Raw genomic sequence first — 23,871 nt, 5'->3', positions numbered from 1 at the left:
AGTGGCAGCCTTCTTGACACCGTAAATGAAAGACAAAGACAGTCACAGAGATGTTGATCCTAATATTATTGGAGCCACTAAACCAACACCAGGAACCACCTACCTCCAGAGTTTGTACACAGCTTATTAAATATCTTCACTCTTAAATTATTATTTGTCAGGGTGTGGGTGGTGGGGGGTGTGTTCTCTTACTTGCTGATGAACACATTCCTAACTGGTACACTGTGGCTTTCTCTTAAGAGGGAGAAAACTTCCCAGAAGTCACCCTCCCCCTTTCCCTGGACCTCCCCTCAGGACATTGGTCAGATTGGGTCACATGTCCTTTCCTGAACCAATCACCTCAAGGGGCATAGGATTCTCCTTAGGCCAATGGGGTCATTCCTGGGGTGGGGGCAACGTTCACTGAGGCATATGGATACAGGGAAGAGAGGTGGAAACCAGAGGCAGGAGGATGGTGGCATTTTTAGAAAGGAAGGGGTGAGAAATGGCTGCTGAGTGGACAGGCAGTGGGGTCTCCTGCAGTGAGTGAAAGAGTAGCCTCAGCTCGGGGCTGCGCCTGGGGGAGTGACTTGTGTCTCACCTGCATGGACACGCTGCCCAGTCACACTGCTCTAGGGCATTGCAGGCTCTACCTGAGTGCAGAGATTTGTGACCTGTCTCACCTGTTGGGCAGCAAAGTCCTGTAAACTACGAACGCATAGCTACATGAGCTACATATACGTCTCTCAATGAGGTCAAAGAAGTGGTTGTATTTCCTTAAAACAAAAACAAATTTTCCTTAATAAACGAATAGATTATACCAGTTTATAAACTCCATGAGGGCAGGGGTGTGTCTTTTTTGGTTTCTGCTGTACCCCAATCCCTAGCAATTGATTAAAAATGTTGAACAGGACAGAGGCTTTTTTTTTGGCCGCACCTCGCAGCATGCACCCCCTGCAGTGGAAGCTTGGAGTCTTAACCACTGGACCCCCATGGAAGTCCCCAGAGCTTTTCAACACAGACCTTGACATCAATCAGTCCACTGATCTGGGGCCTCTGATAATTCAATCTGCTACCGTCCGACTGATTTATACTGGTATCTACCCTGTACTTCTCCCTCTCCACTACAAGACTACAACAAGAAGTCTATTTGGAGACCTGCTGAACCCAAGGATATGTGCATCTAGTATTTCAAGCCAAGGGTGCTGTGGAGCTGAGGTTGGTGAACCCATTCTGGCTCTCAGGAATCATTGCTTCCTTTTCTGGGGCTTGCCAAATCACCTCTTTATTCCTGCTCAGCCCTCTGACTCAATGTTTGAAGTCTCCACGTTCTTTCCTTTTAACATCGGGAATGGCCTTTTGACCCTCTCCAACCTTCCAGCTCATTTTCTGTTGTAATATCTCAAAAACCACAGGCAGTGACTCAGAGTCCCATTGCCCAGTGATGGGGATATAATGAATCCAGGCCAAAGAACATTATTTCAAGGAGCCAGGAGCTCATTTACAAACTCTCTAACCCACCTTGGACTAGCTAAGAGCTAGTTCCTCCCCGACGGTACTCACTCACACACACACTTCTCCTCCAGGTCTGAAAGGCAAAGGCCCCATCGCCTGATGAGTTCCCACCTTCCAGCATTCCGCCCCCAGCATCTAGCAGCAGGCCTGCTCTTTCTTTCATCTCCTTGCTCTGAAGAGAACTAAAAGCTCCTTTTCATTGTTCTCCCTGGCAGTATTCTATTACAGTTGTTTATTTCCTCCATTATAAAAAGTAATATAAACTCATTTAAGAAAATGTAGAAAATCCAGCTAAGTAGGAAGAAGGAGTAAGGAAAAATAATATACTGCCCCCTGTACCTAAGGTCAAGCACAGTCAACATTTCAGTGCCAGAAACTAACACAACATTGTAAATCAACTGTACTCCAATAAAAATTAAAAAAAAAAAATCCCAGTCACACCCTTAAAAACAAAACATTTCAGTGCCTTACGGAAGCTATTCCGACAGGTCTCCCTTATCCTCATATGCCTTCTTTATACAATTTCCTTTTAAATCTAAGCTCTAATAATGAACAGTTTGTATACCTCCTACAATACAATTATAGAATCATTGTGAATGCGAACAAAGATTTAACCCACAGCACCCTCCAGCACAAGGGATGTTTTCTCCAGGAACAGGTGACCATGTAGAACATGGCATGACCAGGTAGGGATGCTCGGATAAGGCCATTCCTGGCAGCAGCTTGTACAAGCCCAGAAAAGGTGTGAGATGTGCCCCTCATTATTACAGTCGTGCTCTTTGGGGAGGAGGGGGTAGAAGTGGAGACAAAGGGGTAGGCTTTCCCTTTCACTTTATATACTTCACAAAAAACTACGAAAAAGAATGATCTTTGCAGAGATTATTACCTTAGTGTCTTAATCTCTGCAAATGTTATGTGGTGAACATATGTTGCTTTGGTAATCACAGAAATATAACACATGTGTTATGGGCTGAATAGTGTCCCTCAAATCTGTATGTTGAAGTCCTAACCCCCCGTACCTCAGAATGTGTCTGTATTTGGAGACAGGGCTTTTAAAGAGGTAATTAAGTGAAAATGAGGTCATTAGGGTGAGCCCTAATCCAATATGACTGGTGTCCTTATAAGAAGAGGAGATTAGGACACAGATGCTCATAGAGGGAAGCCCAGGGAGAAAATGGCCATCTGCAAACCCAGAAGCCTCAGGAGGAGCCAACCCTGCCAACACCTTGATCTTGGACTTCTAGCCTCCAGAACCATAAGAAAATAAATTTCTGTTGTTTAAGCCACCCAGTCTCTGGCACTTTGATATGGCAATAATACAAGCGCTTGGCTTTTCAAATTTTCACACTGAAGGTTATTGCTGGTCATGAGAAACGCAGAGGTTCAGGAATTACTTTTTTTTTTTTTTTGGCTGTGCTGCACAGCATGTGGGATCGTATTTCCTCGACTAGGGATCAAACCTATGCCCCCTGCAGTAGAAGCGCAGAGTCTTAACCACTGGACTTCCAGGTAAGTCCCTCCTTTGAACTTTTCAAAGCAGATTTAACCTTCAGTGTGGGATGCAGGTAGCCACACCCTTTCCTTCCCTGGAATGCACTGCAGTGTGAGGTGATGTCTCCCAAGTTTTCGCTCCACGTAGGTTCAGATCCCACTGGGACCACCTACAGGGCAAGACCATTTAGGCTCTCTTATCCTCAGTTCCCACTCTGTAAAGCAGAGAGAATAAGAGCAGGCAGCCTTTTTCTTTAAGTCCTAAGGGAGATGAGACATGTAATGGTGACAGCACAGCACAGCGGTTAGGAGACCAGATCCCCAGCCCACACTTGCTGAGCTTGGTGGTTCAGGTCCTGGCTCAGCCACCTTCCTCCTGGGTGGCCTTGGGCAAAGTGCTTCTGCCCTCTGTAAAATGAGGATTACAAAAGCATGATGATGGGGACTCAGTGCATTAATGTATCTAAAGTACATATATTGAGAATTAATATATCTAAACTACTCTGTCTAGTAGAGTAGCCATCAGCCAGCTGCACCCGTTGAGTACTTGAAATGTGGCTCCTTCAAACTGCGATGTGCCGTTAAGTGTAAATTCACGTCAGATTTTGAAGACTTAATAAGAAAAGAGAGTGTGAAACATCTCACTGATAATTGATATTTTGCATCTTTTAGATTAAATAGAATATATTTTACAGTTAATTTCACTTAAAAAAAACTTTTTAAAATACAGAGCAGTTACTAATTTTCCCCTTGGGTATCACCCATGTGTACATTAGGTATACATATTACTAATTTCTGTTTGTATTTCTTATTTATTTATTTATTTATTTTTGGTTGCATCAGGTCTTAGTTGTGGCAGGCAGGCTCCTTAGTTGCGGCTTGCTGGCTACTTAGTTGCGGCATGTGAACTCTTAGTTGCAGCATGCATGTGGGATCTAGTTCCCTGACCAGGGATCGAACCCAGGCCCCCTTGCATTAAGAGTGTGCAGTCTTATCCAGCGCCACCAGGGAAGTCCCCTGTTTGTACTTCTTAAACAGTAAATAAAATAAAATGCAGCTACTGGAATATTTTAAATTATATATGTGCTGGCACTGTATGCTTATTAGACAGCTGGCTTAGAACAGGGCCTGCCTGGCATGTAGCAGGAGTAACTGAAGCTACTATCAGTGTTTAGCGCCTGGCACTTGGTAAGCACTTATCAAGTGGCGGTTTTTGTTCTGAAGACTTCTCAGGAGCCCTCTCCTGCTTCTGCTTTGGAGATCTATGCCTGGAAATGCATTGTCTGTTTCCCTGCAGGATTTTGTCATATTCACGCATTGGGAGAGCTCCCGGTCTTTCCTTTAATCTTCGCCACCCCCAAGACCTCTCCAGGGATGTCTACACACATGGGCGCACACACACACACACAGACACAGACATACACACACACGCAGGTGTAGACTTTCTCGAGGTCCAGTCCTCCATCACCTCCTGTCACCCCTGCAACTGTGGTCCCCAAGCACCTCTGCATCCTGCACTGAGTTCACCTGGCCTGGGTTTGGGGATCCCTCTTTGCCATCATCATTCTCTGCTTTCTCCTCAGGCCCTGAACTTCTGAGGCTTGATCTGTGATGCTCAGACAGATGGAATGTTGCCAGCAGGGGCTGTTAGCAGGCTGCCAAGAGGCTGCCCAGAGCAGCTTTTACTCTGACAAATTCACTCCTGGGGTCCCCAGGTCTACCCACGTCCTGGCAGCTGGTGGAGAGAAGATGGAGTCTCAGCTGTGGACTTGGACGACTCAGTTTCTCAGGAGGCCACGTTTTCAATGCATTTAGCGGGGTGAGAACAGTTTTCGTTTTGGAAAATATCTGGATCAGCCACTTTGGTTGAGGAAGGGGAGGTGCCAGGGCATGGTTAAACGCATGAGGAGCTAAACAGCTTTACAGGGGTCGTTAACAAGAACTTGGGGAAAGGGACCCCCAAAAGAGAGAAGACAGGGGAGAAGGTCAGGAAAATGAAAAGGGGCCAGAACACAATAGCAGGAGCCTCAGCCTAGGAGTTATGTGTCTAGTGAGAAATTCCCAGTGGCAGGGACAGAATGGCAGTGGGAAGGGACTTTTTAAAAAAATTGTGGTAAAATACACATAACATAAAATTTACCATCTTAACCATTTCTAGGTGTACATCCTCCTTGTTTTGTAACCATCACCACCATCCATCTCCAGAATTCTTTTCATCTTCCCAAACCAAAACTCTGTACCCATTAAACAATAACTTTCCATTCCCCCAGCCCCCGCAACTGCCATTCTATTTCCTGTCTATGAATTTGACTACGCTAGGTACCCCATATAAGTGGAAACATACTGTATTATGTTTGGCTTATTTCACTTAGCATAATGTCCTCAAGGTTAATCCATGTTGTAGCATGTGTCAGAATTTTCTTTCTTTTTAAGGCTGAATAGGGCTTCCCTGGTGGTGCAGTGGTTGAGAGTCCGCCTGCCGATGCAGGGGACACGGGTTCGTGCCCCGGTCCGGGAAGATCCCACATGCCGCGGAGCGGCTGGGCCCGTGAGCCATGACCGCTGAGCCTGCGCGTCCGGAGCCTGTGCTCCGCAACGGGGGAGGCCACAACACTGAGAGGCCCGCATACCAAAAAAAAAAAAAAAGGCTGAATAACATTCCCTTGTATGTATAACCACATTTTGTATATCCATTCACCCATTAGTAGACACTTGGGTTGCTTCCATCTTTTGGCTGTTGTGATTAATGCTGCCATGAACATGGGTATATAAATATCTCTTTCAAACACTGCTTTCAATTCTTTTAGGTATCCATCTAGAAGCAGAATTGCTGGGTCATATGGTAATTCTATTTTTATTTTTTGAGGAACTGCCATGCTATTTTCAACAGTGCCTGTACCATTTTACATTCTCACCAACAGTGCATAAAAGTTCCAATTTCTGAAAAGACAACCTATAGAATGGGAGAAAATATTTGCAAATGATATGACTGATAAGGATTAATATCAAAAATATATAAACTACTCATACAACTCAACATAAAAAAAAAACAACCTGATTGAAAAACGGGTGGAAGACCTGAATAGACATTTTTCCAAAGAAGACATACAGATGACCAACACGCACATGAAAAGATGTTCAGCATCGTTAATCATTAGAGAAATGCAAATTAAAACCACAATGAGATATCACCTCACACCTGTTAGAATGGCATCTCCATATCAGGATGTGGAGAAAAGAGAATCCTCATATGCTGTTGGTGGGAATGTAAATTGGTATAGTCACTGTGGAAAACAGTATGAAGGTTTCTCGAAAAACTAAAAACAGAACTACCATATGACCCAGCAATTCCATTCCTAGGTATATATCCTAAAAAATGAAAACACTAATTTGAAAAAGTACATGCAACCCAATGTTCATGGCAGCACTATTTACAATTGCCAAGATATGGAAGCAACCCAGGTGTCCATCAACAGATGAATGGATAAAGAAGATGTAGTATATATATACGATGGAATATTACTCAGCCATAAAGAATGAGAATTTGCCATTTGCAACAACATGGGTGGACCTATAGGATATTACGCTAAGTGAAATAAGTCAGAGAAAGACAAATACTATATGATATCATTTATATGTGTAATCTAAAAAATAAAACAAACTAGTGAATATAACAAAAAGAAACAGACTCACAGATATAGAGAATAATCTAGTGCTTACCAATGGGAAGTGGGGGGCAAGATAGGGGTAGAGAATTAAGAGGCACAAACTACTATGTATAAAATAAATAAGCTACAAGACTATGGCCAATATTTTGAAATAACTATAAATGGAATATAACCTTTAAAAATTGTGAATCACTGTTGTACACCTGAAACTTATATAATACTGTACATCAACTAATACCTCAATAAACAAAAAAGAGTTCTGGGAATTCCCTGGCAGTCCAGTGGTTAGGGCTTGGCGCTTTCACTGCTGTGGCCCAGGTTCATCCCTGGTCAGGAGCTAAGATCCTGCAAGCCATGCGGTGCACCCAAAAGAAGAAAAAAAAGAGTTCCAATTTCTCTACATCCACACCCACATTTTTTTTTCTTCTTTTTTTAATAGTAGCCATCCTAATGTGTGTTAAGTGGTATTAATTTGTATTTTCTGAGTGATTAGAGATGTTGATCAACTTTTTAATGTGCTTACTGGCCTTTTACATACTATATTTGGAGAAATGTCTATTCAAGTCGTTTGCGCCCCCACCCCTTTCTTTTGTGGTTGAAACCTTTTTAAAAAAAATAATTTATTTATTTTTGGCTACGTTGGGTCTTTGCTGCTGCTCATGGGCTTTCTTTAGTTGTGGTGAGCACGGGGATACTCTTCATTGCGGTGCTTGGGCTTCTCATTGTGGTGGCTTCTCCTGTTGTGGAGCACGGGCTCTAGGTGCGAGGGCTTCAGTAGCTGTGGTGCGTAGGCTTCAGTGGTTTTGGCATGTGGGTTCAGTAGTTGTGGCTTGTGGGCTCTAGAGCACAGGCACAGTAGTTATGGCATATGGGCTTAGTTGCTCCACGGCACGTGGGATCTTCCCAGACCAGGGATCAAACCCATCTCCCCTACATTGGGAGGTGGATTCTTAACCACTGTGCCACCAGGGAAGTCCCACCTTCGCCCATTTTTTAATCAGATGTTTGTTTTTCTGTTGTTGAATTGTAGGTTTGTTTTTTTTTTTGCGGTACACGGGCCTCTCACTGTTGTGCCTCTCCCGTTGTGGAGCACAGGCTCCGGACGCACAGGCTCAGCGGACATGGCTCACGGGCCTAGCCGCTCCGCAGCATGTGAGCATGTGGGATCTTCCCAGACTGGGGCATGAACCCGTGTCCCCTGCATCGGCAGGTGGACTCTCAACCACTGCGCCACCAGGGAAGCCCTTAACATCTTTATTGGAGTATAACTGCTTTACGATGGTGTGTTAGTTTCTGCTGTATAACAAAGTGAAATCAGCTATACGTATACATATATCCCCATATCTCCTCCCTCTTGCCTCCCCCTCCCACCCTCCCTACCCCACCCCTCTAGGTGGTCACCAAGCACCGTTCTGATCTCCCTGTGCTATGCAGCTGCTTCTCACTAGCTATCTATTTTACATTTGGTAGTGTATATAAGTCCATGCCACTCTCTCATTTCGTCCCAACTTACCTACCCTTCCCCCGCCCCATGTCAAGTCCATTCTTCACGTCTGCATCTTTATTTCCATTGTTTCTTTGTTTGATGGTTGGTTGGTTGGTTTTTTTCTGGGAATCCCCAGCAACACCCCAACTATTGTTCCGTTTCAGAGAGGTCTGCTGGGATCCCATGACCAATTAACCATTTTCTCAAGTTTATCAAGGTGTTTTTCTACCTCCTCTTTTACAGTTTAACTCCCTCTCTCCCTCTCTCTGTCTCTGTATCTCCTCTCATTACTTGAACTGTGGGCAAACACTTTCCTCTTGGTCCCCTAAGAATCACTCTGACCTGGCCCCAAGCCCTTTGTTTGGATATCTCAAACTCGGTGATCAAACCCAAATCCACTCCAGCAGCAGACTCCACCGGGAGACCAGCTCTTCACCTCCTGGGTCTTCCCATTCCCAAGTCCCGAACAGTTAGGCTACCATATTGATTGTCTTCTTGTCTTTTTTTTTAAGATAACATTTTTTAAAAATATTTTATTTTATTTATTTATTTTTGCCTGTGCCGCTGGGCATCCGTGATCCTAGTTCCCTGACCAGGGATCGAACCCGTGCCCCCCTGCAGTGGAAGTGCGGAGTCTTAACCACTGGACCACCAGGGAAGTCACTGGTTTCTTGTCTTAGATTCCAGGGCATGCAAAGATGTTGTCCTGGCCTTGTCCAGGGAGGCCCTTAGTCTCTGCAGATTCAGTGGGGGAGGGGAGGAACCTGAGAGAGGCCAAGGCTTCCCAAGCACACGCCATACTCACTGATGCTCAGCTCCGCAGGCCTCCACGGCCCCCCTCCTTCCCTGGCTTGAAGATTCTCTTCCCACTCCACATTTCCTTCCCTCCTGGCCCCAGGGCAGACCTATTCATTAGCCACCTGCAGCAATACAATTCCTTCTTCCTCTTCCCCTGTGTGGCATGTTTCTACGGTTGGAGCACCTCAGAGATTGCCATGGAGATCAGCCTTCTGGAGGCGGAGGAGAGGGCATATGGCCACCGCTGTCCCAGCCAGACCGCAGCGGGGTGCTCAGGGGGCGTCCTTCCCTTCCACCCCAAACGTGGCTGTCAGATGTTCTGGAAACAAGGGTGCTCACTCCTGAGGTCCCTGGAGGTTGCTAAGGGTACCTTGAGGTTGTCTCTATCCCATGGGTTCGACCCAGGACCTCAGAAGCTGTCCAGACCATGAAGTCCAGCAGTGCAGATACAGAGCAGCCCTTTTGTTCCCAAACTGCTCTGTGGGGTCAACGTGAGTGACAGTAATTGGGAGAGGCTCGTCAGAGGGAGCCTCAGAGGAAACCGGAGGAACCACCCCTCTGTCCCAGTGGCTGTCCCCCCGACTGTCAGACCTGGAAGGACCAGGTCCTGCTGACACACCTCCACTTTCCACTGGCTACCCTCTTTAGAATTTTCTGCAAGCCATTATCCACACACCACCATAATGCTCTTTTTATATTTAGCCTCCACTTAAAAGCTTTCAATAGGGACTTCCCTGGTGGTCCAGTGGTTAAGACTCCGTGCTCCCAATGCAGGGGGCCCGGGTTCAATCCCTGGTCAGGGAACTAGATTCCGCATGCTGCGATGAAGATCCTGCATGCCACAACTAAGACCCGGCACAGCCAAATAAATAAATATTGAAGAAAAAAAAAAGTTTTCAATAGCTTCCCACCAATCCTGGAATAATGGTGTCCTTACCAGGCCTTCAAAGCCCAATGTGAACCAGTCCCTGCCTGTTCCTCTGAACTCACCACCCATCCCTCTCCCCTAGCTCACCATACGCCAGACACACTGATCTTCTCCTGGTCCCAGCATTCCAAGACCGTTTCAGCCTCAGGGCCTTTGCACTTGCTGTTCCTTCTGATCAGAATGCTCTTCGCACAGATCCTTGTCATTTGGTTTGCGGCTCAGAAGTCATCCTCTCCTGACTACTTCAGTCCAGAGTAGCCTCCCCTTCCTTATGCTTTATCTCCTCATACTATTTTATTTTCTTCTCCACACATACCCCTTTCTGAAGCTTAAGCTTCAGGATCCCTCACTCACATAGGCCCCTTCCAAGGGGTCTACCTAATTTTGTATTATTTTCTTAAAAAGAATCCCCTGCCCAGCCAACCCAACTGTGTAAGCTTCAGGCCCCACAAAATCTAGATTCATCTGTATCTAGAGCAAAGGACCAGGCTGTATTTGGTACATCCTGTGCCTGCCGCTGCCAGGAAGACAAACTCAGCATTCATCCTGTCAGGCTATTTCAACACACCCTTGGCCTCTCTGATCTCTTCAGGTCTGGGTGCCAAGAGGAAACTTTGCCCAGGAATCTTGGTAACTGCCCTGCTCACTGTACCCTGAATTCAAGGTCGGGGTGGGGGGCAGAGTGGGAGTGGTATGGGGGAAGGGATGGGGGTGTCCAAACTCCAAGAGCTGTTGTTTGTGCTTCTCCCTTCTGGACACCCTTGCCTTGACTCCCCCAAATAGACATAAACTTTCTCAATCAGCAAGCATACCACCCTCAACTATTCACCCAGGAGACTGAAAAACCTAGACTTCCGTAGAATCTTTCATCTCTTTCCTTTCTGAGCTTTTTTGCAAAGGTAATCCTAATGTTTATCACTGATTCCACTTCTTACCATCTTGGGCATATATTTAGTGCACAGGTCTTAACTCTCCCTCTGCCTTGCCCCCGGCAGACCTGGCTAATTGATCACAGAACTTTTCCAGGTGGGCCTTCTGTGTAACCACCACCAATTGATCAGAGAGGAAACCTAATTACCTCCTAATGAAACTCAGGTTTAAATGACTGAAGAGGTAAATCTGGTTCAAAGGAAAAGGGCTAATGCTTCTGATGAATTCCTATATCTATGCTGAGTCCAGGGAGGCCAGTTCCAAGGACATATTTTCTATTTAATTAAGTGAGGGGAGACTTTGGGAGAACACGGCACCTTGCAGTACCTCCCGTGACACAGTGGAAAATTCACTGATCTGGAGCTGGAAGTCCTGCTCCGTTCTGGGCAAAACGACTCACTTCCTCATTCTGCGCATGGGGTTACTATGCATGTTGTCCCAGTCAGCTCAGGCTTCTGTAACAAATTACCCCAGACTGGCGGCTGAAACAGATAACGTTTACTTCTTACAGTTCTGGAGGCTGGGAGTCCAAGAACAAGGCGCTGGCTGGTTCCATGTCTGGTGAGAGCCCTTTTCCAGGTTACAGACAACTGGCTTCTCCTTGTAAACTTTCTGGAAAGAAATCCAGAAACACCCTCATGACGTTCTTACTGGGAGTCACAGTGAACTGTCCTTAGTATCGGGAGAGACTGTCCCCTCCTGGTGGCCAAAGCAGTAAGAAAGTTGATGGGGAATGAACTTAATGAGCTTAAGGGCTAGACACACCAGCATTCACAAAGAAGCCTGTCTGTGGTGCTGGGCAAGGACTCCTGTGGGGACTGTCCCCCTGCACATGTGTTACTTCCTACTTCAGCTCACCTCTTGCCAACCTCCTTCTACAATTCTCCCAAACTGGTTGTTATAAACTCCACCACCCTCCTTAGTGCTCCCGACTATTCATCCCCCTCACTCTCTGCCTCCCACTCGTCAGAGGAAAAAGAGGCCACCAGGCAGCAACCATCATGGCTCCCTCCTCCTTTTTAAATTGAAAACTTGTCTTCTTAGAGACGAACAATCTGAGAAGTAAGGGCAAAGATCACGGGTGCCTTTAGAAACCAGCTCGTCTTCCAGGCCGTCACCTGGCACCGCGGCACCATCCCGCCAGGGAACCCGAGCCCGGTATCCCGGCGCGGAAGCCGAAGCGCCAGGTCGACGCAGCGCGCAGGCTGCTTCCTTCATCTTGAAAGAGAGGTCTACACTGGCTGACCCACTTTACTAGCTCCCAGCCTTTCCTCAACCCACCTGCTGAGTTCCTGCTTTCCCCGCTGCAGCCTCCTCACCATCCAGCAGAGCAATGGAGGAACGGCCCCTGCCAAGGTCACGGATGTCTCTGGACGGCAAAATCCAGGGGACACCTCTCGGTGCTCCTTTCCTCATCCACTCTGTAACTTCCGCACTGCGGTCCATCCCCTGGCTATCTCACATTTTCTGTGACAGCCCTTCTGGGTCTCCTCTTCCTCAGGGGCCCTCGGGTGTAGGTGCCCATCAGGGTCTCATCACTGCTCCCTCCTCCCCTCCTCCATCCTCACAGCACACTCTCTCCTTGAGCAATCTTTTCAGACCCATGGCTTCCACCACCGTCCCTAGGCTGAGAACATTTAGGAGGAAGCAACATGTTGAAGAATGCAAAATAAGCATGTATGAACTGAGGCTACCACGTGAAGGAAGACAGTTGAGGCAGAAAGGAAAAACACCAGGTCCTTCCCCTATGACTGTGGGCAAATAAGCACACCACCCCAAGTCTTGGATTTCTCATTCACAGAACTGGGATAAGAATAGTACCTACTTCATAGGGTTGTTATGACGCTTAAGGGGGATAATTCTAGAACAAGCACCCAGTGTCCGTACTTGTCAACATTATGGCTCTGTTATTTGCAGGGGTAGAGAAGCAATGGGGAGAAGTGAGGTTAAACTGAGAAATGGTAGTTTGGATCCAGGTTTTGAAACATAGGAGGGCAGTGGACCAATGGGGTATATTTGCCAAGGGCATTCCTAGCCCAACAGCGCAGATGCCATAGGGCTGAGAGCCCAGGAGCCGGCAGCTCCTTCTCAGGCCTTCTGCTCTCCTTCTGGCCATCTGGCTGACCTTGTAAGCACCTGACGTGGGTGCAGCAGGTGACCAGCCATGATGCCCTACATGCATGTCCCAGGCATTCCTGAGACAGTCTGCCCTGAAGTTGGGGGAGGTGCTGGTGGGTCAGAATGATAAACAGTTTAGAGCTAGGGAAGTAAAAGGTCACCTTCTGGGCTGTGTCCTGGGGGAAGGGACACTGTTACCAGGGGAACGAGTACCGGTCCTTAAGAAGTACGTTGAACCTGCCCTTAGCACTTGTCCAGTTGCCAGGTCCTGAACTTAAACACGAATGCTATTTGTCCAAGATAACAGGATCCAAATGAGGACACGTGGGCTAATTCAGTGGTGGCTGCAGCCAGCTTATACAGGCTCATGAGAACCAATCGTTAAACTTTCAGGAATTTTGTCAGCCAGTTATTAAACATAGCCACTTTTAAAAATTAAGTTATGTAAACTTACAATTAAATAAAACATATTAAAAGACTCAAAACTCATCACTTCCTTTTTACTGTAGTATTTCTTCTCTTGAGGATATTTACAGTTACTGTATCTATCTGGTAGAAATACTATGCAACTCTGTGTTCAGTGACATTATGTTGGTAGTTAGACATTGGCAATGGTGGAAGTATCTACACCACAGAAATGCTATAAATCAACACACACACACACACACACACACACACATACACACAGCCTGGTTGTTAAAAACATTTACCAGTTGGGCTTCCCTGGTGGCGCAGTGGTTGAGAGTCCGCCTGCCGATGCAGGGGACGCGGGTTCGTGCCCTGGTCCGGGAGGATCCCACATGCCGCGGAGCGGCTGGGCCCGTGAGCCATGGCCGCTGAGCCTGCGCGTCCGGAGCCTGTGCTCCACAACGGGAGAGGCCACAACAGTGAGAGGCCCGCGTACCGCTAAAAACAAATAAAAAACGTTTACCAGCACCTCCCTGCATAAACTGATGTCTGAAATTTTTTTAATTTTTTGGCTACGTGGCTTGTGGGATCCCAGTTCCCAGACCAGGGATTGAACCCGGGACACAGCAGTGAAAGCTTGGAATCCTAACCATTAGGCCACCAGGGAACTCCCATTGAAATTTTCTCTTTAGCCACTTCTTTTTTTTTTTTTTTTTGGCTGCATCTGGTCTTCTCTCTAGTTGCGGAGAGTGGGGGCTACTCTCCGTTGCGGTGCGTGGGCTTCTCATTGCAGTGGCTTCTCTTGTTGCGGAGCACCGGCTCTAGGCACGCGGGCTCAGTAGTCCTGGCACGCGGGCCCTAGAGCTTGTGGGCTTCAGTAGTTGCAGCGCGTGGGCTTCAGTAGTTGCAGCACGTGGGCTTCAGTAGTTGCGGCACGTGGGCTCAGTACTTGTGGCACATGGGCCCAGCTGCTCCGCGGCCTGTGGGATCCTCGGGAACCAGGGATCGAACCCATGTCCCCTGCGTTGGCAGGCGGATTCTCAATCACTGCGCCACCAGGGAAGTCCCTAGCCACTTCTTATGAGTTTCGGCAGTCTCCATCGGCTCCACATAAACAGGGCCCGAGGGCCACTCTAGCCTTTTGAGTTTCCACACTCTAGTTTTGGAGTGAGCTCCCAAATCTCACTGGTCTATACCCCACCAAGGGTGTGAATAATGGTGGCCATTACTCATCACTTAATACTTGCCTCATCCTCCCTCAGCTCACCCTCACAACATCACCATGAGGCTGGTATTAAACTTTTACTCTACCAATTACAGATGATAAAGTGAGCCACAGAGAAAGTAAGCAACTCTCTCCCAAGGCAACCAGGAAAAACAAGGCGGAATCCTCTCATAACCACTACAAATAAAGAATAATCTGATAATCTGATAAAGAAATGTGATTAAGTGGTTCAATTGCCACTTCTTCATGGCACCAACCCTGACTTTAGTTTTCAACTACCAAAGGGCATCCATTTTGATGTCATTTTATTTTTCTTAGTCACATCCAATAAAACTGTGGGCTCACAGGATGTGGCCTATCCCAGGTCTTTAGGAGACTTTAATGAATAAATAAGACTGTTCTAGAGCTAATTGATCCACTGTTTCAGTTGATGTAGTGCTTCTAAATCAATTATTAATTAGGAATTGAGATTCAACTATGAAACCGACTCAGTTCAAAACCTGGGCACCTCCCATGAAAGCTAAAGCCCAGAGTCTTTAAATAACTTGTTAAAAGTTACACAGCTTGTAAGAGATGAAGACAAGATATTAACCAAGGCCTGTCTGATTCCAGAGCCCCTGGCTCCAGGGAGAGGCATATGATGAGTATGTTAAAAAGCAAAATTCAACTGAGTAAATTTGAAGATTTGTCTTTATTCAACGATTCATGACTTGGGTAGCCTCCCATCTGGCAAACAAAGGAGCTCCGAGGAGCTGTACAAAGGGAAGACTTTTACAGGCAAAAGGAGGCGGGGCAAGGAAGTTATTCTAGCTAAGAGTGGATTGTTTCAGGCAAGGTCACCTTCCTTTTGGGGAAGACTGGGGCTGAAACCGTGCACCTCTGTCTGGGACTTGAACCCACGTGGCCGGGACTTGAACCCGGCCAAAACCCTGACTGAGACTTGAACCCAAACGGCTGGGACTCAAACGCAGCCAAAACCCACAGTCTTCCACCTGAAATCACACACCTGGTTTCAGGACTTAATGAAGCTCAGGTTCTTGATGTCTCATCACAGAGAGAACTCAGTGACAGACAAAGTGATAGGTAAGAAGTGGATTTATTTAGAGAGAAACACACTCCACAGACAGAGTCTGGGCCAGCCATCTCAGAAGGTGAGAAAGGCACCAGGGTATGGGGTTGTCAGTTTTTACTGGAGCGGGTAATTTCATAAGCTAATGAGTGGGAGGAGGATTCCAGCTATTTTAGGAAAGGGCCAGGATTTCCAGGAATTGGGCCACTGCCCACTTTTTGATACTTATGGTCGGTCTTGGAACTGTCATGGCGCCTGTAGGTGTGTCATTTAGCTTGCTGATGTGAGCTTGCTGGTACTGAGGCTCAAGTTCTAGTGGAGGGACTTCCCTGGTGGCGCAGTGGTTAAGAGTCCACCTGCCAAAGCAGGGGACAAGGGTTTGAGCCCTGGTACGGGAAGATCCCACATGCTGCAGAGCAACTAAGCCTGTGCACCACAGCTACTGAGGCTGCGCTCTAGAGCCCGCGAGCCACAACTACTGAGCCCATGTGCCACAGCTACTGAAGCCCGTGCGCCTAGAGCCTGTGCTCCGCAATAAGAGAAGCCACCACAGTGAGAAGCCTGCGCACGGCAACAAGGAGTAGCCCCTGCCCACCCCAACTAAAGAAAGTCCACGTGCATCAACGAAGACCCAACACAGCCAAAAATTAATTAATTAATTATTTATTTTAAAAAAGGTCTAGTGGAAAAAGTCAACTTATCCGCCATCTTGGATCCATTTGGTTCTAGTCAGTTTATGTCATGTCCTCAGGCTATGTCATTCTTTCAAACCTTGTGCCCTGCCTCCTTTCCTCCTGTTTCAGGTCCTTCAGGCAGATTACCTCACTAGTGCTGACCAGGTAACTCCACATTGGCTGACTAAAGATCACATTCCTGGGAGAGGCTGAAACTGCCAATATTTATTTATTTATTTATTTAAAGTACAGTTGATTTACAATGTTGTGTTATAGGTTAGGTATTAAGTCTTGATTTGCTGATGTGGGGTTCAGCACAAGTGAATCTGAAACAGAAGGGAAGGCGACAGGGCACCTTTAAAAGAATGACATAGCCATAAGACATGACGAAAACTGGTTAGAACTAACTAGATCCAAGACGGCAGAAGATCTAACTTCCGGTAGACCTTGGGCCTCATTATATGCTCATTGTAATACATTAGCTAAATAACACATCCACCAGCACCATGACAGGTCAGAGCTAACCATAAAAGGCCAAAAAGTGGGTGGTGGCCCAATTCCTGGAAATCCCCGCCCTTTCCCCCAGCCCCCCCCCCCAAAATAGTTGGAATAATCCTCCCACTCATTAGCCTATGAAATTACCCACGCCATATTTTGGGGCCTCTCACCTTCTGAGATGGCCCACACTCTGTCTGTGGAGTGTGTTTCTCCCTAAATAAATCCACTTCTTATGTATCACTTTGTCTCTCACTGAATTCTTTCTGCCATAAGACATCAAGAAACTGAGCTTCATTAAGTCCTGAGACCAGGTGTGTGATCTCAATTAAAAGACGGTGGGTTTAAGTCCCAGTCTGAGTTGCACGGTTTCAAATCCATTTGGGGCCTGTTGTTTCCTTTTTTTTTTTTTCTTCATTTATTTTGGCTGCGCTGGGTCTTAGGTGCGGAACACGGGCTTCTTAGTTGCAGCATGCAAACTCTTAGTTGCAGCATGCGAACTCTTAGTTGCAGCATGTATGCGGGATCTAGTTCCCCGACCAGGGATCGAACCCCAGCCCCCTGCATTGGGAGCTCGGAGTCTTACCCACTGGACCACCAGGGAAGTTCCTGCTGTCTCTTTTTAGACAACTATTAGGCAGCTATTAAAAAAAAGTCTTGTAGGGCTTCCCTGGTGGCGCAGTGGTTGAGAGTCCGCCTGCCAATGCAGGGGACACGGGTTCGTGTCCCAGTCTGGGAAGATCCCACATGCCGCGGAGCGGCTGGGCCCGTGAGCCATGGCCGCTGAGCCTGCGCGTCCGGAGCCTGTGCTCCGCAACGGGAGAGGCCACAACAGTGAGAGGCCCGCATACCACAAAAAAAAAAAAAAAAAAAAAAAAAAAAGTCTTGTAGAAGAACATTTAATGGTAGAGAAAAATGCCTGTTACGTATTAAATTTAAAACGGAGGTTAAAAAATAACTGAATTTTATCAATTCTTGGATACATACTGTTTTTCACGTTTTAACATATCTGAAATAGGGTGCATCAAAAATCAATTTCAGGACTTCCCTGGTGGTGCAGTGGTTGGGAATCCACCTGCCAATGCAGGGGACACGGGTTTGATCCCTGGTCTGGGAAGATCCACATGCCATGGAGCAACTAAGCCTGTGTGCCACAGCTACTGAGCCTGCATTCCACAACTACTGAAGCCATGAGCCCTAGAGCCTGTGCTCTGCAACAAGAGAAGCCACCACAATGAGAAGCCTGCACGCCGCAACAAAGAGTAGCCCCCGCTCACCACAACTAGAGAAAGCCCGCATGCAACAACGAAGACCCAACACAGCCAAAAGTAAAAAAAAAATTTTTTAAATCAATTTCAGGAAAATTATAGATATCAAAGTGAAAGGCAGGGACTTCCCTGGTGACATAGTGGTTAAAACTCTGTGCTCCCAATGCAGGGGGCCCGGGTTCAATCCCTGGTCAGGGAACTAGATCTCACATGCATGCCACAACTATGAGTTCAAATGCCACAACTAAGGAGTCCATCTGCCACAACTAAGACCCAGCAAACCAAATAAATAAATAAATAAATCTTTTTAAAAAAGTGAAAGATAAAACAATAAAACTTCCAGAAGATACTACAGAGTTAAGAAAAGATTTATCAAACAGGAAATAAGACATAAACATAAAAGGTCAATAAGTTGGACTAAATTAAAATTAAGAATTTCTGTGCATCAAAATACTTTTTTTGTGTGTGTGTGTGTACGCGGGCCTCTCACTGCTGTGGCCTCTCCCGTTGCGGAGCACAGACTCCGGACGCGCAGGCTCAGCGGCCATGGCTCACGGGCCCAGCCGCTCCGCAACATGTGGGATCCTCCCGGACTGGGGCACAAACCCGTGTCCCCTGCATCGGCAGGCGGACTCTCAAACACTGCGCCACCAGGGAAACCCTCCAAATACATTTTAAATGAATGAGAAGGCAAGCCACTGAATGGGAAAAAACCAAACTTTTGCAATACATATACCCAAAAAGGGGACTCATATCAGAATGTATATTGAACTCCTACAGATCACAAACTGGCAGACAATCCAATGGAAAAAATAAGCAAAAACTTGAAGCAGGCACTTCAGAAAAGAGAATATTAAAATGGGCAATAAGTATACGAAAAGGAGCTCAATTTCTTTAGTCTCCAGGGAAATGCTATTTATCAGTTTAATGAACTGACCAATTGCGCCCGAGAGACCACGGGAAAGGCAATTTAAAACCACCATGAGGGGCTTCCCTGGTGGTGCAGTGGTTGAGAGTCCGCCTGCCGATGCAGGGGAAACGGGTTCGTGCCCTGGTCCGGGAAGATCCCACATGCCGCGGAGCGCCTGGGCCCGTGAGCCATGGCCGCTGAGCCTGCGCGTCCGGAGCCTGTGCTCCGCAACGGGAGAGGCCACAGCGGTGAGAGGCCCGCGTACCGCAAAAACAAAACAAACAGCAACAACAACAACAACAACAAAAAACCACCATGAGAACCACTATACACCCACAAGAATGACTAAAACTGAAAAGAATGACAATGCCAACTGTTAGCAAAGATGTAAAGAAACTGAAGCTCTCATACATTGCTGGAAGAATACAGACACTCAGAAAATTGTTTGCCAGTGTCTGTTAAAGCCGAATGCTTAAGTATGTAGCCTATGACCCAGTAATTCACTCCTAAGTATCATCCAACAGAATTTCATACATATGTGCAGCAAAAGACAAGTGTCAGAACCTTCACAGAAGCATCGTTAATAATAACCCCAAACTGGAAACAACCCAAATGTCTGTCAATAGTAGAATGGATACATAAATTGTGGAATATTCATAACATAGAGTTTTATATGGCAGAAGAATTAATAAATTACAGCTACATGCAAAAACATAGATGATTTTTTTTATTTAAAAAAATATATGTTTATTTTTAGTTAACTAACTTATTTATTTGGCTGCATCGGGTCTTAGTTGCAGCACGCGGGATCTTTTTTGCAGTGCACGGGCTTCTCTCTAGTTGTGGTGCATAGGCTCCAGAGTGCGTGGGCTCAGTAGTTGTGGCACTCGGGCTCTCTAGTTGTGGTGCGCGGGCTCTAGAGTGCGAGGGCTTAGTTGCCCTGCAGCATGTGGGATCTTAGTTCCCTGACCAGTGATTGAACCCATGTCCCTTGCATTGGAAGGAGGATTCTTAACCACTGGACCACCAGCGAAGTCCCTGGATTAATTTTATTTTTATTTTTGAAAACTTTATTTTATTTTTAAAAAATATATTTATTTATTTTATTTATTTTTGGCTGCATTGGGTCTTCGTTGCTGCGCATGGCCTTTCTCTAGCTGCAGTGAGCGGGGGCTACTCTCCGTTGTGGTGCACGGGCTTCTCATTGAGGCGGCTTCTCTTTGCTGGGAAGCACGGGCTCTAGGTACACAGGCTTCAGTAATTGTGGCTCACAGGCTCAGTAGTTGTGGCTCGCGGGCTCTAGAGCGTAGGCTCAGTATTTGTGGCACACGGGCTTAGCTGCTCGGCGGCATGTGGGATCTTCCTGGACCAGGGCTCGAACCCATGTCCCCTGCATTGGCAGGCGGATTCTTAGTCACTGCACCACCAGGGAAGTCCCTGGGTGAATTTTAGAAATGCAGTGTTGAGAAGAAGTAAGACACGACAGAGTACATACTATATGATTCCATTTACAGGAAAACAAAAATAGGCAAAACCAGTCTATTTTAGTAGAAGTTAAGATAGCAAAGGGAAGTTGGGAAACATAGTGCCTAGGAGGTGGTTTAAGGAGGGTCTTGGGGGTCCTGGTGATGTTACATTTCCTGATCTGGGTAGTGATTTCATCAACATTCATAAGTCGTACACTAGGGACTTCCCTGGTGGCGCAGTGGTTAAGAATCCACCCGCCAATGCAGGGGACACGGGTTCAAGCCCTGGTCCAGGAAGATCCCACATGCCGCAGGGCAACTAAACCCGTGTGCCACAACTACTGAGCCTGCACTCTAGAGCCTGCGAGCCACAGCTACTGAAGCCCGCCTGCCTAGAGCCCGTGCTCCGCAACAAGAGACGCCACTGCAGTGAGAAGCCTGTGCACTGCAACAAAGCGCAGCCCCCGTTTGCCACAGTTAAGAGAAAGCCCGCACGCAGCAACGAAGACACAACAGAGCCAAAAATAAATAAATAAATTTATATAAAAATAAGTTGTACACTAATAACTTATGTACTTTCTGTATACACGTACGTATATATTATACTTCAGTAAAAAGCTTACGAAATGAGGATAAAATTGAACAATTTGAGACACAGAAAGTTAATTACTCACAGATCTTTGTTCAGAGACTTATTCAGTGATGCCCTTCAGTTAACAGGAAATTGAATTCAGCACATAGGAGTGGAAAGTAAGACACATTGCTCAGCTAGGAAACAGGAAAACATGTTGATAAACCTATTTAAAAAAAAGTGAGGGGGCTCAGAAGACCCAGCAGAACTAAAGTATGATGGAATAATAACATGGAAGATAGGAGAGGAGAAATTGGACAGAAGTCATCTAAGTTTCTCATATTTCTAAGAAAGATAAAGACAATGATGAATTTTAAACTCTGTATAGTCAAGTTAAGAATTTAATTTCTAAACGAGCAGAAATAGAATGTATAATTTCTAAACCAGTGAAGGGGTTAAGGGAGAATAAAGAAGTCTGCATTGATCCAGTAGAAAACTAAAAAAGGGGGGACTTCCCTGGTGGTCCAGTGGTTAAGAATCTGTCTTCCAATGCAGGGGACACAGGTTTGATCCCTGGTCGGGGAACTAAGATCCCATATGGTGCAGGGCAACTAAGCCCGTGTGGCAACTACTGAGCCTGCGTGCAGCAATGAAAGATTCCACATGCCGCAACGAAGATCCTGCATGCTGCAACCAAGACCCGATGCAGCCAAATAAAAAATAAATTAATTAATTTAAAAAAAAAAAGCTAATGAGACATGACAACCAAATGCTATGCCTGAGCCTTGATTCTAGATCCCGGACCCCCTTCCCCTAATTTTTTTTTTTAAATTCCTGGTTTTTTAAAAAAATTTTATTCATTTTTGGCTGCGTTGAGTCTTCGTTGCTGTGCACGGGCTTCCTCTAGTTGCAGCGAGCCCCCCACAACTAGAGAAAGCCCAGGCTTCTCATTGCAGTGGCTTCTTGTTGTGAAGCATGGGCTCTAGGGCACGTGGGCTTCAGCAGTTGTGGCACGTGGGCTCAGTAGTTGTGGCTTGCAGGCTCTAGAGTGCAGGCTCAGTAGTTGTGCTGCACGGGCTTAGTTGCCCCACGGCATGTGAGATCTTCCCGGACCAGGGCTCGAACCCGTGTCCCCTGCATTAGCAGGCAGATTCTTAACCACTGCGCCACCAGGGAAATCCCCCCTTCCCAAATTTAAAGGAATTACTGGGACATCTTGGGACAATTTAATACAGACTATACATTATATAGCATTATTGTATAAATGTTAGATTTCTTGTGTGGGATAATGTGGCCCCCATTTTTGTTGAGCTCCAAGTGCTTTCCTCTAGGATAATTCTCCAACTTTTTGGCTTTAGGACCTCTTTACACTGTGAGAAGTTGTTGAGGACTCAAAAGAGCTCTTGTTTATATAGGTTATACAAAACCCTATTTACCGAATTAAAAGTTAAGACAGAAAATTTGAAACATGTTTATATATTAATTTAAAAATAAGATTTTCCAAAATAAAAGAGTTAATGAAAAGAGTTGCTTTGTTTACATTTTTGCAACTCTCTTCATATCTGACTTACCAGAAGTAGCTGGATTCTCACATCCACTTCAGCATTTAGTCTGCTGCTGTATATTGTTTTGGTTGAGGTATATGAAGAAAATCCAGCCTCAGATTGATGTGTAGCTGGAAAAAGAAAAATGAGGAATATTTTAATAGCTTTTTCAGATGTTAGGACTATTCTCTTTTTCCCCCCCATTATCAAAGACCATTTAATTTTTAAAGATCAACAATACCAAAAGCATAAAGTGGAGTAGAAGAAAATAGTTTTTTATAAGTACAATTTAATTAAAGCTGTTTACAACTATTCTCTCCCACAGGACTTAAGCCTGAATTTTAAAAGAATAAGAGATGAGGACTTCCCTGGTGGCGCAATGGTTGAGAATCCGCCTGCCGACACAGGGGACACGGGTTCGAGCCCAGGTCTGAGAAGATCTCACATGCCACAGAGCAACTAAGCCCACGCATCACAACTGTTGAGCCTGCGCTCTAGAGCCCATGAGCCACAACTACCGAAGCCCATGTGCCTAGAGCCCGCGCGCTACAACAAGAGAAGCCACCGCAATAAGTCCTCGCACCGCAACGAAGAGTAGCCCCCTCTAGCCGCGCAACTAGAGAAAGTCCGCATGCAGCAACAAAGACCCAACGCAGCCAAAAAAAAAATTAGATCATTTCATTAAAAAAAAAAAGAATAAGAAATGAGAAAAACAAGTACAGGGTTAGACGAGCCAGCAGGAGTCTGTGGAACTTGAGATTTCACTGCAACAGGAAGGGGACGAGAGTGCCTTTTTTTTTTTTAAATTAATGTGTTTTATTATTATTATTATTTGGCTGCGCTGCAGCATGTGGGATCTTAGTTCCCCGACCAGGGATCAAACTCAGGCCCTCGGCAGTAAGAGCATGGAGTCCTAAGCACTGGACCACCAGGGAATTCCCAAGGCATTTACTTTAGTTTGAACGGAAAGCGGCAAGTGGCATAAGCAACTGAGAATGTGCCCCTAATAGAGAGCTCTCCCCTCCTTGCACTCCTTAGTCCAAGGTATAATTTCGGGAGAAAAAAGCATCCTGTATCTAGTTAGTTATGTTATCTACAATTACACCTCTAGTCTGTTTTCCTACACCAACCGATTCAGCAGGACTGAATTGAGTTTAACTCAATTCTGACACTATCTATCTGGAGGTAGCGTTAGATCCCACAGATTAAGGGCTTAGTCCCACAACACTGACGCCTATCACAAATCTGGGACAATTGTACTTCTGACTCAGCGGCTAGAAATTGGGGATTTACATGACCTCTTCCTCGGGTCCCATAATTTGCTAGAA

The 23,871-nt window shown here is 46.1% G+C and overlaps 1 protein-coding gene across 2 annotated transcripts in view; it reads right to left on the bottom strand.

Moving 5' to 3' along the window:
* Positions 1–23,871, bottom strand: part of SEMA4B (semaphorin 4B) — an 84,384-nt gene that overhangs the window by 59,580 nt on the left and 933 nt on the right. Inside the window, exon 2 of one of the 2 annotated variants that reach the window (XM_082838829.1) lies at positions 22,571–22,674. The gene's annotated coding sequence lies outside the window, so the exon portion shown is untranslated. Of the gene's footprint in view, positions 1–9,952; positions 10,088–22,570; positions 22,675–23,871 lie in introns of those variants that run through there. The other variant, XM_082838828.1, reaches the window with a different exon arrangement.

The sequence above is a fragment of the Leucopleurus acutus genome, assembly GCF_964270905.1.
Source record: "Leucopleurus acutus genome assembly, chromosome: 1".
Classification (NCBI taxonomy): domain Eukaryota; kingdom Metazoa; phylum Chordata; class Mammalia; order Artiodactyla; family Delphinidae; genus Leucopleurus; species Leucopleurus acutus.
The sequence above is the reverse complement of the archived record's forward strand: the minus strand, read 5'-3'. Positions and strand labels throughout refer to the sequence as shown.